The sequence below is a fragment of the Antechinus flavipes genome, chromosome 4 (assembly GCF_016432865.1).
Source record: "Antechinus flavipes isolate AdamAnt ecotype Samford, QLD, Australia chromosome 4, AdamAnt_v2, whole genome shotgun sequence".
Lineage (NCBI taxonomy): Eukaryota > Metazoa > Chordata > Mammalia > Dasyuromorphia > Dasyuridae > Antechinus > Antechinus flavipes.
This window is the reverse complement of record NC_067401.1, coordinates 443800041-443819402: the sequence shown is the minus strand read 5'-3', so window position 1 is coordinate 443819402 and position 19362 is coordinate 443800041.

The window sequence follows — 19362 nt, the reverse complement described above, 5'->3', positions numbered from 1 at the left end:
TACTCATTTAACTGGCAAACAATATAAGGAAGAAGGAGACATAGCTATGACTAGCTATTTCCTGAGGTCAAGTTTCCTTGGCATGGAGAATACGGTGGACACAAAACGCAAACAAAAGTACTCTGTCTCCTCATCTGTAAAATGGAGCATACATATATAGATGTAGATACAGAGAGAGAGAGAGACAGTATTACAAAGAATAAACAACATTTTATATAAAATCAAATTATATTTAATATAAATATACAAATTTAATACACAAATAATATTTATATAAATGTTTTACATAAACATAAATAAATAAATAAATATTATATAAATGATGTTATAATATTAGCCTGACTTTCATATCAAACCAGCATGGAATATAGAATAATTCAATGTAATAAGATGATAAAATTTAGTTAGCTTTGTTAAAATATTTCATTATCTGTAGATTAAAAACTCAATTAATTATTACATAAGTAATTCCACAAAGAATTGTATCTAAAAAGCTAAGCCAAAGAATTTTAAATTTTTATTTAAAAAGCTAACTCCAAATCTTAAAAGTTTTCCAGAAACAAGGATGGTAGTAGTGACATATTGAAAACTATTAGATTACAAAAAAGACTTTATCAGGATGATCTCATTTGATCTTTGCAAAAGCTCTGTGAAGCAAGTACTCCAGGTGTTTTTAACATGTTGTTATTTGGTCACTTTTTAGTCATGTCTAACTCTTTGTGACCCCCCATTTAGGATTTTTTTGATGAAGATAACTATTCTTCCATTTCCTTTCCGGCTCATTTTTATAGAGGAGGAAACTGAGGTAAATAGGGTTAAGTGATTTGTCCAGAGTCACACATCTAATGTCCGAGGTGAGATTTTAATTCAGGAAAAGTACAGTTTTGTAATTATTCATTTCTAGCACTTCCAGACAATAACATATATTCTATGAAGTTGTAAGGGAAGAGGCAACTAGGTGGCACAGGGGATAATGTGCCAACTCTGAAGTCAGGAGGATCTGTATTCAAAGTGTCAGACAATTGATATTTACTACCTCTGTGACCTTGGGTAAGATACTTAATTTTGATTGCCTGGGGGAGATATGTAAGGGCAGACTAGAGGAAAAAGATAGTTCTGAAAGACAGAGTTGACTGTTATACCTATCCCTGCTCAAAACAATTCATGGCTCCTTTGTTGCCTTTAAAATAAAATACAATCTTCAATCTGGCATTTAAGATGCTACCCAGTGTGGATCCTGACCAACTTTCCAATCATTCCATAGTCTTCCCTCTCACATATTTTTCACTACAATCAAACTAGTAAGCAACTGTTCCCCAAAAGCAATATTACATTTACTTACCTATGGGCTTTTGCTTAGGCTGTCTCCCATGCCTAGAAGCAGAAGTGTGCTGGTAAATGTTTAACAACAAACTCTCCAGGGGAGGGGGCATATATGCCTTGTACATTTTGATTATTAATTATTAATAATTAATTATTAACATTATTAATATTGTCTCCATCATTTTTTAAAAGTCTGGACAATAAAAATAAATAAAACCAAGCCTCGATTTATAGCATTAGATGATTTTTGAAGTATAAATACAGTGACATTTTAACAATCAGCTCTAAAACATCAGCTACCTCCTCCTACACCTTTCCCTCATCACTGACATTGTCAATTTTCACTGTCTTCTAATTCCTTTGTAGTATGTTGTGTGTATTTTGCATCTATTTATCTTTGTAGTTAAGACCATAAGTTCCTTGAAGACAAGACTAGTTTTACTTTTGTCTTTGTATTCCCCAAATACCTAATGCCCAGCAGGGGCTAAATGTATTGAAGAAATACACAGAAAACTAAGTTTTGACATTATGTAACTAAATCTGACTCCATACATTTCCAGATTTGGGGCTAAAACTGTCTTCTTCTGTATTTGTCTACCCATGGATCCAAATAAATTACTATAATAAGGGCAAGCATAGACTGAGCTTGTTTCCATAATTCTAAAGAATATGCCCATCTTATTGATGTCCTGCATAGTTGGCATATTCATGCCTAGTGACTACTTCAACCAATCTCCCTCCCTCTCTCTGTCTCTGTGTCTCTGTCTGTGTCTCTGTGTCTCTGTGTCTGTCTCTGTGTCTCTGTCTCTGTCTCTGTCTGTCTCTCTGTCTATCTGTCTGTCTGTCTCTCTCTCTCTCTCACTCTCTCTGTCACTCTCTCTCAACCTAACATTTCCAAAAGTTTAGAAAAGATTAAAAACATTTAAATACACAGATTCCTAATTTTAACAAAGTTTGTCTAGAGTTCTTTGAAAACATTCTAAATAGGAGCCCAGATAATAATGGGCTGTACACACAGATAATAATGTATGTACACACATACCTATATGCCTAAAAGTTAAAATAAATTTTACATATATATATATGTATATATATATATGTAAAATTTATTTTAAAGACACTCTACTGAATCTATTTTTGTGGCTAAATGCTATTGACCTTGCCATTTGACTTACTGCTTTGAATCCTGTGAGAAATAAGTGGTTCCCAACACAAGGAGGAGCTATGGATTCATGGCCAGGGGTCTGTGAAACCTTAGAAGCATTAAGCTTTGATATCTCAATCTTTATTTAGCTCTGACAAAATGGATAGTGTGACTCAGGGCAATAAATAAGCCAACACACCTTCTGGAAACTGAAAATCTACCCCACACATCTTGAGTATGGTTTTTCCAATATATGGGAAATGCAATTATAATTAATAACATGCACATTCATGGGATCAAAGACAATAGCTAGTGTTTAGATAGTACTTACAGGTAACTGCAAAGTGCTTTATCCATGTTGTCTCATTAGATCCTTACAGCACCTCTGTGAGGTAGGAGCTATTATTATCATCCTAATTTTTACAGATAAGGAAACAGAGTCTGAGAGAGGTTCTGAGAAGTGTCTAAGGTAGGATTAAAGCTCAGTTCTTTCTTTTTTCCACATCAAACACTATCTACTATACCACCTAGCTTCTGTAGAGTTGCAAGGAAGTTTAAAAGTCACTAAGTCCAAACCCCCTTTTTTTTTTCAGATGAAGAAACGTAGGCACAGAATGATTGAGCCAAGATCACACAGCTAGTCTTGACTAGAAGTGGGATGTGAACCCTAAGATTCTTGAATCTAAACTCAGAATCCTTTCTGCATTTATTGGGGGTGGATGTGGGGAAGTCACATATAAACCATTCACTAAAAATAATTCTTTACATTTCAAAGTAATGTTTTATTGTAACCCATTTCTTTCTTTTATATATTGTCTATGGCAGCTTTCATACTACAATGGCATAGTTGAGAGATGGAGGGACCCACATGACTGCTCCTCTTCTGCTCAGCAGTTATTTTGACACTTTTGAGTCCCACACATAACTACCAGTCCATCCTCATCATGTCAAAACAAGAAAATTGAAGGAAAGAAAAGTCTTATTACATTTCTTGAGTTCAGAGTTGATTTTGAACTTTTTCTAAAAAGAAAAAATTTTCAAACCTCTCTCTAAGCAAGAGGGGTTTTCTAAATCCTGATTACTCTTATTGCACCCTAAATGGGTGCATTTGGAAATGGCTTTTCCCCCTGTAGACTTGATAATGTTTCTTTTGTTTAATTATTATTTTAAACACATTTTTTAAAATTTCAAGTTCCAAATTTTCTCTCTCCGGTCCCTTCCCCACCCATTGAGAAGGCAAGAAATATGATTTGATAACATTTCTTAATGAATTCAACATAAAACTTAATGAACTCAACATAAGACAAAAAAGCACTTATGTGCAAAAAATATTGAGATAAAGCCAATTTGATGATAACTTACATGATCTGAATCACAAGTAATACCAAGATGCTTTAAACACTTTCCATGCTGACAAAAGTTAAAACAAGAAGCAAGATCTCCATTCCCTCACACATTTGCAGTTGATATAATTTCTACACTCAAACTACAGTTCCAAAAGACTTTTTCAGACACTAATGCAATTTCAATAGAAATTTCTCTATTTCAAAAGCCATTTAACTGAATACTTAAAGGCTTCCCACAGGAAATGATTAATCTGTGATGTAATGACATGCTGAAAAGCAAATATCAATAGAATATAATAATATACTATAAATATGACATTTATATTACATAATATAACAAACATGGATATTAATAAAATAAAATATATTTTACGTGTGCCTATATAAAATAGACATATATTTTATATATCATAAGTTACAACATATAAATATACTATATATGTATATATGACGTTTTATATATACATATATATGCCTTTCAAGCAATGAATATACTTAATTAAAATCATATGCTTCTGGAATGATATCAATATTTGGCCATCCCTGTGTGAAAAAACATTTTCAAAGATGAAATACACAAAATGTCTTTACAAATTAGTGTTAAAAGATGAAGAACATTTGCAATCAATTTTGATAAATAATGGGGCAGCCAGATGGTGCAGTGGATAGAGTACCAGCCTTGAAGTCAGGAGGACCTGAGTTCAAATCTGACCTCAGACACTTAACACTTCCTAGCTGTGTGACCCTGGGCAAGTCACTTAACCCCAATAGCCTCAGCAAAAAACCAAAACAACAACAACAACAACAATAACAACAACAACAAAAAAAAAAACCCAAGGAATGAAAATATTAACTTTAAATCCCAAATAAGAAAACCGTTTTCCCATCAGTAAGCATCATATGTAATGGGGATAAACTGGAACCTTTCCCAATAAGATCAGGAATGAAACAAGGTTGCCCACTATCACCATTATTATTCAATATTGCATTAGAAATGCTAGCCTTGGCAATAAGAGTCAAGAAAGAGATTAAAGGAATTAGAGTAGATAATGAGGAAACCAAATTATCACTCTTTGCAGATGATATGATGGTATACTTAGAGAACCCCAGAGATTCTACTAAAAAGCTATTAGAAATAATTCACAACTTTAGCAAAGTTTCAGGATACAAAATAAATCCACGTAAATCCTCAGCATTTTTATACATCACCAACAAAATCCAACAGCAAGAGGTACAAAGAGAAATTCCATTCAAAATAACTGTCAATAGCATAAAATATTTGGGAACCTATCTACCAAAGGAAACTCAGGAATTATATATGCAAAATTACAAAACACTTTCCACACAAATAAAGTCAGTTAAATAATTGGAAAAAATATTAAGTGCTCTTGGATAGGCAGAGAGAATATAATAAAGATGACAATACTCCCTAAACTAATCTATTTATTTAGTGCTATACCAATCAGACTCCCAAGAAACTATTTTAATGATCTAGAAAAAATAACAACAAAATTCATATGGAAGAATAAAAGGTTGAGAATTTCAAGGGAATTAATGAAAAAAAATCAAATGAAGGTGGCTAGCTGTACCTGATCTAAAACTATATTATAAAGCAGCAGTCACCAAAACTATTTGGTATTGGCTAAGAAATACATTAGTTGATCAGTGGAATAGGTTAGGTTCACAGGACTAAATAGTCAATAACTATAGCAATCTAGTGTTTGACAAACCCAAAGATGCCAATTATTTGGGATAAGAATTCATTATTTGACAAAAACTGCTGGGAAAACTGGAAATTAGTATGGCAGAAATTAGGCATGGATCCACACTTAACATCATATACCAAGATAAGATTAAAATGGGTCCATGATTTAGGCATAAAGAACGAGATCATAAATAAATTAGAGGAACATAGGATAGTTTACCTCTCTGATTTATGGAGAAGGAAGGGATTTGTGACCAAAGAAGAACTTAAGATCATTACTGATCACAAAATAGAAAATTTTGATTACATCAAATTAAAAAGCCTTTGTACAAACAAAATAATATAAACAAGTTTAGAAGGTAAGCAATAAACTGGAAAAATATTTTTACAGTTAAAGGTTCTGATAAAGGTCTCATTTTCAAAATAGATAGAGAATTGACTCTAATGTATAAGAAATCAAGCCATTCTCCAATTGATAAATGGTCAAAGGACAATTTTCAGATGATGAAATTGAAACTATTTCCACTCATATGAAAGAGTATTCCAAATTACTATTGATCAGAGAAATGCAAATTAAGACAACTCTGAGATACCACTACACACCTGTCAGATTGGCTAAGATGACAGGAAAAACTGATAATGAATGTTGGAGGGGATGTGGGAAAACTGGAACACTGATGCATTGTTGGTGGAGTTGTGAATGAATCCAACCATTCTGGAGAGCAATTTGGAATTATGCCCCCAAAATTATCAAACTATGCATACTCTTTGAATCCATCAGCGTGACTACTGGTCATATGTACCAAAGAGAAAATAAAGAAGGGAAAGGGACCTATATGTGCCAAAATGTTTGTGGCAGCCTTTTTTGTAGTGTCCAGAAACTGGAAAATGAATGGATGCCCATCAGTTGGAGAATGGTTGGGTAAATTGTGGTATATGAATGTTATGGAATATTAATGTTCTGTAAGAAATGACCAGCAAGATGAATACAGAGAGGACTGGTGAGACTTACATGAACTGATGCTAAGTGAAATGAGCAGAACCAGGAGATCATTATATACCTCAACAATGATCCTGTATGAGGATGTATATGATGGAAGTGGATCTCTTCAATAAAGAGATCTAATTCGGTTTCAATTGATCAAGGATGGACAGAAGCAGCTACACCCAAAGAAAGAACACTGGGAAATGAATATAAACTGCATTTTTGTTTTCCTTCTCAGGTTATTTTTACCTTCTGAATTCCATTCTTCCTGTGCAACAAGAGAATTGTTCGGTTCTGCACACATATATTGTATCTAGGATATACTATAACTTATTTAACATGTATAAGACTGCCTGCCATTTAGGGGAGGGAGTAGAGGGAGGGAAGGGAAAAATTGGAAGAGAAGTAAGGGCAAGGGATAATGTTATAAAAAATTATCCATGCATATGTACTGTCAATAAAAAGTTATAATAAAAAAATTAAGAAAAAAAAACTTATCACCAAAAAAAAAAAAGAATTCCATTATTCTAATTATTAGTATTACCCCAAAAGCAATCAATTATTATTACTATATTTTGAATTTCATCAATCAAAAAGTTGTGGAAATTTGTTTTCTTTCTTATTATATAAGTACCTACATAATAGTCTCAATTTTACCTATTGGTCTGAAAAGTCTAACATATTGAATACCTGACCCTTTACAGTAAAAGTCTGTGCTAGACCTCTTCTTCTAGATGATTTAAAAGCATCACTGACTCCATAATAGATGTTGGTTGTCTTGTCTTATGTGTGGAGTGGTGATGGAGGAGAGTTCATAAAATTTGCCTTTTTTTTTGCCTTATCTTAAATTTTTTAATATATTATAAATATAAAAGTTTTTGCCTTATCTTAAAAAAGTCAAATTCAAAAACTTTGAAAACTATGGTCCTAGATGTTTGTTGTTGTTTTCTCTCTCATTCTTCAGCTTAATTTTCTGGGAGATAGTGAAGCTCTGGTGTTGGTTGCTGTCATGGGGCCTTTAGAAATGATAAAGTGACAAGACTGGTTACCAGTTGGTGAATTACACAGATATTCAAGCGTTCAAACCCAGAGTGCAAGCCTTTGATCATCTTGAACTCCAGCAAATGGAATGTTCCCACTAACACCTTAATAACAAATTTTCACTTGGTCAAAGTGAGAGCTTGATTTTAACAGGGTCATTGTTGGATAGATTTTCAGATTCCTTGAAATCCTTGAAAATTCTTGATCCTTGAAAGTTTTAGCCTTTTTTTTTTTTTTTTGGTAGGGTCAGAGTGGTAACAGAAATGAGAAGAATATAAGCTTGTAGCTATATTGGTCACTAGTCACATTTCTAATCATTTAACAGTGTACATGAAATTAGTGATCCAAGTCTTTTTCAAACTCAAAACAGTGGCAAGGTAGTGAAAGATGTCATATCAATCAGTCACTTAAAAAATATTTATTAAGTATCTGCTATATGTTATGCACTGGTAGTAACAAAGATAAAAGCAAAATAGTCTCTTCACTCAAAGAGTTTACATTCTATTGAAGGAGACAATATTTATTCATACATTCATAAAAAATGAATACAAGGTGATTATGAAAGGAAGTATACTGGTGGATTGGGGGTGGGAAGAAAGAGATAATCAGGAAAGACTTCATGTAGAAGGTAACACCAGTTCAATCCTAAAGGAAGTCAGGGAGTCTGAGAGATAAAGATTAAGAGATAGTATATTCCAAGCTTGAGGGGATCACTGGTGCAAAAGGAGATGGGAGGAAATGAATATGATAATGGAAATAGAATCAGAAAAGGAAATAGGAAATGGGAAATTTAGTGTTGTGTGTGTGGAAACGATCAACTCAAAGCACAGAATTTTAGAGCTGGCAGGGATCTTAGAAATCATCTGATCCAAGGCTACTATTTCACAGATGAAGAAATAGTATTCTAGAGAAATTAAGTGATTTTCTCAACATCATGTAATTAACAAGTATGTATTAGTTGTGTACAATATACTAGGTGGCACAGTAAGTAGAGCACTGGACTTGGAATCAAAGAAGAGTCATCTTCATGAGTTCAAATCTGTCCTTAGACATGCAATAGTTTTGTGACCCTGGCTAAGTCATTTAACCTTTTTGCCTCAATTTCCTCTTCTGTAAAATGAGCTGAAGAAGGAAATGTCAAATCATTCCAGTATCTTTACCAAGAAAACCCAAAATGGGGTTGGATTGAACCAACTAAAGTACAATAGCAGTAAGTACAACATGCTAGAGACTTTTAATAGGTTGTAGGGATATGAATGCAAAGAATTAAACATTATCTACCTACTCACAGGGGTAGGTTTACATCTATAGAATACACATTCAGGGAAAGCCAAGAAGCTGGGTTCTCATATCTCCCACCTCAGAGTTCTTTTTTTTTTTTTTGAACTATAAAATATTAAGCACTGTAAGGCTCAATTTTTATGACAATTTTTGTTTACTACAGAACAAGACTACCTAGAACAGAGGTTGCCAACACACTTTGGCCTATGATACTCCTGAGTGCAGGGGAACCAAATTAAAATGTAATTAGAAAATATTTAACAGAATAAATAAAGATAAACACATAAAATAAAGATAATATTATATTTTAAAACTGGATCAGTATGCAGTCCATACATATATCCTTATCTATGGCTTACTGGCCTCCCTGGTTCTATTTGAATTTGACAACACTGATCTAGAACATAGATTCTCTAATAACCTGAAAAACTGATAGACTGAACAAATGTTTTTTGAGTACTTACTATATGCAAGACAACTGAAGAATAAAAAATGTGGTTCTTCCGTTCAGCAGTTTACAATATAATTAGGGAGATAAGACTTACATCAATGAAACCATTTAAAAAACAACACAAGGAAGCATCTATATCAGTCAAATAATCAATAAATATATATTATGCATCTACTATGTGCCAAGCACCATACTAAGCACTTGGAGATACAAAAAAAAAAAAAAAAATGATAGTCCCTACCTTCAAGGAGCTTACAATCTAAGGCAGTAGACAACATGGAAACAAATATATACAAAGCAAGCAATGTATAGGATGAATAGGAAATAATTAACAGAGGGGAAAATTTTAGTTGAGTGGTTGGGAAAGGCTTCCAGTAAAAGATAGGTTTTGAGATGGGTCTTAAAAGAGGCTAGGAAGCTCAGTAATGAGAAGGGAGGATGAGCATTACAGGTATGGTGAACAGCCCGAGAAAATGCACTGAGCTGAGATGGAGGAGTGTTCATGGAACAGCCAGGAAGCCAGGAAGTTTCAGTGGATCCAAGACTGCCTATTGGGGAGTAGGGTGTTCCAAGTTTGGGAAGATAAGAGGGGCTAGGTTAAGTGTTATTATTGCTCAGAGATGGGATGGACAGGGGTTGAAGTGTTTTGAAAGTATTCACAGTGGAAGTAGGATCTGAACTAGATCTTGAAAAGTAGTGAAAATTCAGGCAGGACAAAAGGAAGGAAAAGGAAGGAGTCATTAAATCATTTTGGTCTAATAGGCCATATATTTCAACAGGATGATTCATGCAGCATTAGGACTAATCAATTTTGTAGTTAACAAGCAACTTAAGGAAAGATAAAATGTTCCACTCCCACTCAACACTCAAATCAGCTTCATCTCAAAAGCTGAGAGCTGGGAAGGTCCTCAGAGGTCATTCAGCCTGAGCTATATACTTGAGAAAGAATTCCTTCCAGAATATTCTCCTCTCCCCTCCTCCCCCAAAGCAATCATTGAGCCATTCGAGCTATAGTTTATCTTGTGCTATGCAATTCTAAGTCCTGGTACAGATAGTAAAAAGAGTCTCTATTTCACTATCTGAACATTTCCATCATAAGTAGAATTTAACTGAGCTGCTTCCCTGGAAAATTGACAAAATAATTTCTTCTTGATTCTGGGTTTTATGGATATGCTTCAAGGGTTGTATATATGTGAAGATTCTCTGAAAAGAAATGGAAAAATCCTTCTCAACAGGCAACTTTTATTGCCTCCTGAGGCAATGCTACCTCAACAGGCAGCAACTTTTGCAAGAACCTTGGACCTTATGGCCAAGTTTCCTGATGGAAATAGCTGGTCTTTTTTTTTTTTTTTTTTTTTTTTTTAATTCTAAGCAGGATCCCTGCTTTCAGGACAGTAAGGACCAGAGAAGTCGGGGCTTATCATTTGGTTCATTATTGGGCTTGACTAAAAGCTAAGATACAAAAACATAAGGAAATGATTCAGGGCATATTTAGGAAAGGCACAACAACTAAGGAGTGAAGATTTTGATAAATATATGGTATTTGGTAAATAATGTAATGTAATGTGCAGGAAAGAAAAAGGGTATAAGAGAAACAGGGAGGAGTGATGGGAGCACCTTCTAGAAGCAGACAGCCAAAAATATGATGCTCATGAGCTGAGGTGTTTCAAGTACATGTCCTAAAGGGATATTGAATGATGCAATAGTCTTGGAAATACAGGTATGAGCTTGAAACAGGAAGATTTGGAAGGAGAGGATGTGGTCCAGTTCTAGTTTAATACTACAGCACAAAAACCCTGATCTAGAACTTAAAGAGACTTCAGGATCTATCCGGTCCAAACCCATCATTTTGCAGACAAAGAAGCTGCAACATAGAGAAAATTAAAAATTTCAGAACACACAGATAGTCAACAACAGAAGCAAGAATTGAACATAGCTCCCTCTTATTCCACACGATTAGTGAGTAACACCAGATTGGAACTCAGATTTTCTTGATTCCAAACTGCTTGCTCTATCCAATGTAGCACATAGTGAAATGTTTAAGAAAAAGTAGTAAACAACAGGTTAATATAGAAAGGACAATGCTTCCTCACCTTCCTCATGCATCTCACATGAAACTGTGGTCCACTCTAGGCTGGTAATCATCTCCAATGTTAACCCTGATCTTGGCCTTTCATATTTTGGAAGCACAAAAAAAAGGCAATAAGCCCCAAATGTTCTGACAATAGTTCCAAATTTCTTCCTTGTGAAGCCTACTGTAAGTTATGAATAAGCAGAAAAATGATATGATAATAAGAATAATAAGCAATATCTTACATTTGCACAGGGTTGTATAGCAGTAGTATATGTAGAAATGATTTCATTTAGAGGCACTTGGATGGTGTGGTGAATGGATACAGCACCTTAACCCTGGAGTTAGGAGACTTGAATATAAATCTAGTCTCAGATACTCCTTAATTATGTGACTCTGGTTAAATTATCTAGTCTTTGCTTGCTTCAACTCTCCTCATCTGTAAAATATGGATAATAATAGCACCTACCTCCCAGGATTGTTATGAAGATTAAATGAGATCATATTTATAAAACAGTTTAAAAATTGTAAGGCACTATATAAGTATTGCTATTACAGTTTTTGTTGCTATTTGTTGTTCAGTCATGTCCTTGGGTTTTCTTGATAAAGATACTGGAGTGATGTTCCATTTCCTTCTCTAATGTGACCCCATTTTAAAAATAGGGAACTTAACTGAATAGTGTTTAAGTGACTTTCCCAGGGCCACACAACTAGTGAGTTAACACCAGATTGGAACTCAGATTTTCCTGACTCCAGGTTACTTGCTCTATTCAATGTAGCACATAGCTGCTGTTGCTAAGTGAAATGTTCAAGAAAAAGTAGAAAATACCAAGAAATTGGATAATCCAAAATAATCCATCCACTAGGTAACCAGTACATGAATGCTCAAGACTTAAATCTCTGACCCATCTCTTCTTCCAATTGCCACCATCTAATTTTTTTTTTCCTTATCAGTCCATTGTTTATTAGCAAGCCATTTGGCTTCCAGCTTCCCTTCCTACATAGGAATATCTGGTGTGATCCATGGTCCAATCAACTTCACAGAATTTCTTTGCAGAAGAACAATTGGCTTTTCTTGGCTACGTTAAAGATAATGATGATAATTATCCTTAAGAATTTGAGTTCTGAATCATTCCCTAAAATCCATGGAATTAACATCCTTTAACAATATTGTGAATTAATAAAAAATAAATGAGTATATAATGTGTGAAAGATCTTATGGAATTGACTCATACAGAACACTTACTCTCTTACTTTCCTTTTTTCTCTCCCTCCAGAAGAACATCTTTTTCTATATATATTTTCCATATATATTTTTTCCACTTGTCTTTGAGTTATTGAAAAGTCTCTTAATTATATTGTCCATTAAAAGAGTAGGGGATATACCATCTGTCTACCCATCTATCTCCAAAGCTTAGTACAGAGCCTTGGATATAATGGGTACTAACAGGGTGAATTGAATTTTGTTGAATAGTAGGTTCAACTTTTCACAACTCATCTTCCAGACTTAGTGGTTTCTTTTTACCTGGTATATTGAAGAGGATTTGGAGTAAAAATACCTGCATTCTAATATTGGTTCTGCCTTGTATTATATGTACAACCTTGATCAAGTTATTTAAGCATTTTTGTAATGAATTTCCTCATCTGTAAAGGTATTGGACAATGTAGTCTCTAAGGACCTTTTCAGCTCTTAATCTGGGATCCAATGAGTGGTTTTGGTCAAATATACTACATGGGCCTCTATTGGCCCTCAAAGTACTTAGAAAGTGAATGGTTAGCTTTGATCCTCCCAACTACCTCCAATATTCCCCTCACAAACACACATACACATAAAGTAGGAGACTTTCTTATATATACTTTGTAAAGTTTCTCAGCTCACTCTTTGACTGAACATTAAAATGTTCAATAGGATTAAGTATAACTATGAGATGTTTGCAAATTGCTACCATATCCTAGCTTAGGACAGCAGCCAAGATCTGAGGCTCCTGGTGATGATAAAGAAGGCTGAAGGTCTGCCAACCAAAAAAATCATCAATGTCAAACTTAACCGTCACTAAGTAACACTGAGGGATGTGAATCTCAATAAGCCTAGGTTCAGAAAACCAGATGATTTAGGGAAAATGATAAGAATGTATAATCCTTAAAACCAATGATGTGAATTCAGTCTGAGTACATGATATCTGAAAGTTAGGTGGTATGAAATAAACAGGAATAGGTTGGGAAGACACTTCTGTCCTACATCCAATGAAGAAAGATGCTTTTTATATTAATTGGTGCCATTGTGGCAACTAATCAGGATGCATATGTCCCATGTAAATTGTTATATATAGGTATAACTTACATGAGATCCTAATTCAGCAATTTAATTTTTCATTCTATTCCAAAAAAAGCTATTCAGTTTTAGACTCTGGTAGATTATTCTACCAGAGTTTCATTGAATAAGTTTCAATTTTTTTCTTATTCAAGTGACATTGACATGTATCCTAAAGGAGAATGTCTTAGAGTGAAGATTAATGGGTTAGAAACTCAGCTGGAAAAACTCTCCTATCAGTCTGGTTTGGATGGGTAATGTAGCTTCTAATACACTTTCCATATTGTGCACTCCATTAAGAGCTCTTGGGTACCACTAGCTTTTAGTGTAACCCAGGGCAAGACACTTAGCCTCTTGGCTCCTCAGTTTCTTCGTTTGAAAAATGAAGACTTTGGACAGAATTATCTCTGAGGTTCCTTTTACTTCCAATTGTCCCTATTTCTAAGTTTTTAAAACAAAACAATTTATTTGATAAGGAAAGTGATCACATTTTAGAAAGAAAAAAAATGCAGATATAATGAGACTCGATATATTTTGCTGGGTGGAGGAATATCAGGGGGCATGTCAAAATCAATACAGTAGACATTTTTAATTCAATTTGCTCAAAATTGAATTTATCACCTTTCCCCACAAATTATTCCATCTCCCTAACTTCCCTATTTCTGTTGAAGATACCACTGTCCTCCTAGTCATCCCAACTCACAATGTCAGTCTCATCTGTGACCCTTCATTCTCTTTTACCCCACAAATCCAATTAGTTAGCTAGTCTTGTTATTTCTTCCTTGGCAATATCTCTTGTCTATGTCCCATATTGCCTTCTCCACTTGTTCTCACATCATCCATTCCAATACTACCCTTATCACCTCATATCTATATTATTATTGCAATAAAATTTTTCTTGGTCTCCCTGAGTAGAGTATCCCCATTCCAATCCATTTTCTGCTACTGCTATGAACTGCAGATCTGACCATATTACTCTCCTACTCAATAAATTTCAGTGGATCCCTATTACTTCCAGGCTAAAATCCTCTCAGACATTTAAAGTCTTTCACAACATTATTCCTCTACTTTTCTAGCCTCCTTACATTTTATCCCCTTCTACATAATTGATGATTGGGGGATACTGACATTTTAGCTGTTCTTGCATCTCAGGATTCTATACCTTTTCAAGGATCTCCTCCACACCTAGAGTGCTCACTCTTCACCTCCATCTTCCAGTTTTAAATGATTCCCCTAGCTTCCTTGAAGACTCACCTCCAAGCCTACTGTCCCAATATCCCAAGCTGCTAGATTCTTTCCTCTTGAGATTATCTTCCATCACTTACACACATATTCTCTGTCTCTGTCTTTGTCTTCTCTTCCCCTTTTTCTCTTCCCCCATCTCTTTTTCACACTTCTGTGTGTGTAGATATATGTGTTATACATATATATATAAAATTAGGTCTTTTCATGTTGCTTCCCTATTTGAAGGCAAGAAGCATATTTTTTCCCTTTTGCTAGGCACATAGTAAGTACTTAAGAAATTTTTTTATCAAAGATGTAATAACAATTATGGATAAAATTGGGATCTCTACTTCGTGATCCCCAGGTATAGTAGGAGAACAACAGAGGTTAGAAATCAAGTCTCATCAAATCTGCATTTTTTTTCTTTCTAAAATGTGATTACTTTCCTCATCAAGAAAGAGGAGCAAGGTCCAATGAAACACAATGCATGTGCAGGGTATTCTTGGGGAATTTTGCTAAGCTGGAAATGTTTCATCACTGTTCCCCCTCAAGGCTTTTAGCCTCAGTTCACACAAATTTTACAGAACTTTACAGAAAAAGGGGAAAAAATTGAAAACATGACTTTTAATGGAAATTACAGATACATTAAAACAAGGTAATTTGAGAACAGAGGGACAAGAAAAGACCTTGTGTTTTGGGAAGTTGAGTGACTTAAAGGCTAGGCAAGCTTCCTATCATATATAGAAAGCTTGTTCTCATTCTACCCTTTAGTATCGATGGTTGAGTTCGGGCATCTTCCCACACTCCCCTATCCGCAGTCACCAGGTTTCTTATTGTTTTCTTAGTGCCCATATTGGATCTGGGGAATACAGGAGGCCAAGATAATGTTTTACCAGGTATGGTCATTAGCAGGTCCAGAGACCCATCTTCATCACAAGGAGGGAAATGTTGCCCCAAAGCCAATTTAATTTGTTTTCTTCAATTGCCATACTGGACCCAGTGTTTGAAGGAGGCTCTGAATAAGTCAAGGATGAAACTTGACTTGAGCTAATATAATTTAATATTTGCACCCTCTATAGAGCTGGACTTCCTTGAGTCCTTGAGGATTAAGCCATCTATGAGAGAGGCATTAGTCAGTTTGCACCAGACTGAGAAACTGTTTGTATATCTGGGACCCTTATAGATAAGCAGAATAGCACCTCTTCAAAATCTAGCAGCCTAAGGGGAAAGAATGCTCTTTTGCCATCCTACTTATTCATGTTTCCCCTCTTTCTTTTGCTTTTCACCTCCCATTTAGGAAATTAATCCTTTCCTCACTTCTACTGTTCCCTTCCTCCCTTCCATACTGCTCCCATTTAAGAGGGATTACCCTCTACTGCTGTTAAGAAGCAGTTATTCATCATAAATATGAAAACTTCTGTCTGGATTGTGTATTTCTTGATACTTGGAATAGGAGTTCCACATAGCATGTTCATTTCTCTTGTAATAAATCCAGTTGCAACTCATGTCTCATAAACTTCTGAATTTTTTCTTAGTTAACACTTTAAAAGTACAGTCTTCTGCCATGAAGGCTTTAAAGAGTTTTCAAAAGAAAAAAAAAAAAAAAAACTAAGGAAAGTAATGTGGAAAGAAGGAGCAAGGTCCAATGAAACACAATGTATGTCAATACAGGGTATTCTAGGGGAATTTTGCTAAACTGGAAATGCTTCATCACTGTTCCCCACCAAGGCTTTCAGCCTCAGTTCACACAATGGTGTGAACTCTCTTGATTCCTGGGGTTGGGTTGATGGGCAGTTTTCCCATGGCATCAGCTGGAAACTTTACAGAAAAAGGGGAAAAAATTAAAAACATGGCTTTTAATAGAAATTACAGATACATTAAAAAATTGCACCAAACACATGAAAAATAAAAACTTTGTAAATACAAGAGGATGGAGGGACACAAAAGCCTTGGTGAAGTACATAAAAGACTTACCAATGAAAAAGAAGTAGCCACTAAGACATTAAGAACTATAACCATGGTAACACTGAAAAGAGAAAACAATAAATATCCCTTTTCAAAGAAAATGTGTGTGGGAGGTATAGACTTAATCTCTTTGAATAATATCTCATATTCCAACATTCTAAGCTGAAATATTGTATATATTTTAAAATGTGTTCAGATATTTATGGTAAATTCCATATGTATTATATATAAGTTTATATATGTGCATGTATATATGAAGTAATGATAATAATAGCACACATTTTTATGATGCCTTAAGGTTTGAAAAGAACTTTTCAAATATTATCTTATTTGACCATCACAATGACCCTGGAAGATATGGACTGTTCTTGTCCCTGTTTAACAGATGAAATATGAAAGGGAATTTATCTATGAGTAACAGCATTTATCACTGTCCTAAATTTGTTTATTGTCTAGAAGTGAATATATTATGAATTTTTCAAGGATGAAAGGGAGTGGGAGCATGACACCATGGAAGGAACAATAGATCAGAAACTCCAGGTTTTGGTCCTAGCACCATCACTTGTCAGCCACAGAAACATGGAGAAATCACTTACTCACTCTCAATCTCAGTTTTCTTCATCTGTAAAATGAGGGTAATAATATCTTTCATGCTTTTTTTTCAAGGTTATATTAAAAGGATAACTTGAGAAGTCATAGATCTAAAAAGGACTTCAGAAGCCATTTAGCACATTTCCTTCATTTGACAGAAAAAGCAGTTAAGGTTGAGAAAAAATAAGTGATTTATCTGGGGTCATACAAGTCAGATAGTTCATAAGTACCTGACAAAGTAAATAAATCCATATTTTCCTGATTCCACGTTCAACCTCTATTCCTGAACCTTCCTATCTACTGAAGGTCTTTCAAAGCAAAGAGTAGAGATATCCACATATAATAAATGATGTAGTAAATGAAGAGTTGGACTAGATACTTGCTGAGGTTCCTTCCAATTGAAATAGACCAAATGAAATAATGTCAATTTGAAGGTAACTGATATAATTTTGAAAAATGTAAATGACTCTAATATTATCAGGCACAGTTGGCACAGTGGAAAGATCACTGGACTGGTAGTCAAGAAGATATGAGCTCAAATCCAGTATCAGACAATATTTATGTGACTCTATCTATTTCTTTATCTATAAAATGAACTGGAGAAGGAAATGGCAAACCATTAAAGTACCTTTGTCAAGAAAACTCCAAATGGGGTTACAAAGACTTGAAAATGATTACATAAAAATAAATAATACAATTAGAAACTATTAGCCATTACAAATTATTAACATCAGACATCAGTGTTGATTGAGAATAACAAAAGTATACGAATGCTAATCGTACCAGAGGATGGAATTGATAAATTTATTTACCATGAAATCATATTATTGTTGCTGTTCAGTCACTTCAGTTGTTTCCAACTTTTCTAAGCTCATTTGGGATTTTCTTGGCAAAGATACTGGACTGATCTGCCATTTTGTGAAATCACATACAAGGTATTTATTTATTCATTCATTCATTTATCTATTTATCTGTTCCTTTTTTCTCCATACTGTTTTTCTTATTAGTGTAATATACTATTCAATTAACTTTTTCTTGGCTTTTCATTCTTCTCTCTTTCTTTCTCTCTCTCTCTCTCACACACATACAAACACAGAATTCCAACTTTTCTTATAGCTTGAAAAGTAAATGGTTTTTGTGATAGTCCTAATGTTGAAAATAGATGGGAATCCAAATATCCAAATATCTATGGATTATCCAGGTAAAGATACACTAAGCTTTGCTTAGGCTTAGATCTTGGCATATAACTGTGATTCAGTTATGAGGGCAAATAGTTTGTTTGTTTGGGCCATTAATTTTATTTGAGATAAAGTTCAACTAGAGAACACCCAGGATGGGGCCAGGATATCAGCTTTTCTTAAAAAAAAAAAAAAAAAAAAAAAAGTATATCCATATAGGATTTTCTTTCCAGAGAGTTAACTGTTGGTGTATGGCCTCAGGCAAATCATTTAACTTTTGTCTGTCTCAGTTTCCTCATCTGTAAAATGGAGATAATAATAGTACCTGTTTCCCAGGGTTGTTGTGAGGATCAAATGAGATAATATTTGTAAAGTGTTTTGCAAAAAAGTCCCATAGAAGTGTTGGCTCTTGTGAATATTGTGGTACAGTAGATAGAATGCTGGACCTGTAGTCCAGAAAATCTGAAAATGAATCTTGCCTCAACACTTAATAGCAAGTCATCTTTCTCTGCAGCACCTTCCTTAAAAAGTTCTTGTAAAGACCAAATGAGATGACATGCAATGTGCTTTAAGCACTCTATAAATTCTAGCTATTGTTACTAAGCTGGCTCAGTATTAAAACTGAATTCCCCATTACAAGAAAATGTCAGCTCTGGTCCAAATAAAACAAAACCCACCTACCGATAAAACCTCTTGCTTTATCCAGAGACCACAATCTAAAACTTAATCATTAATAACCAACCACT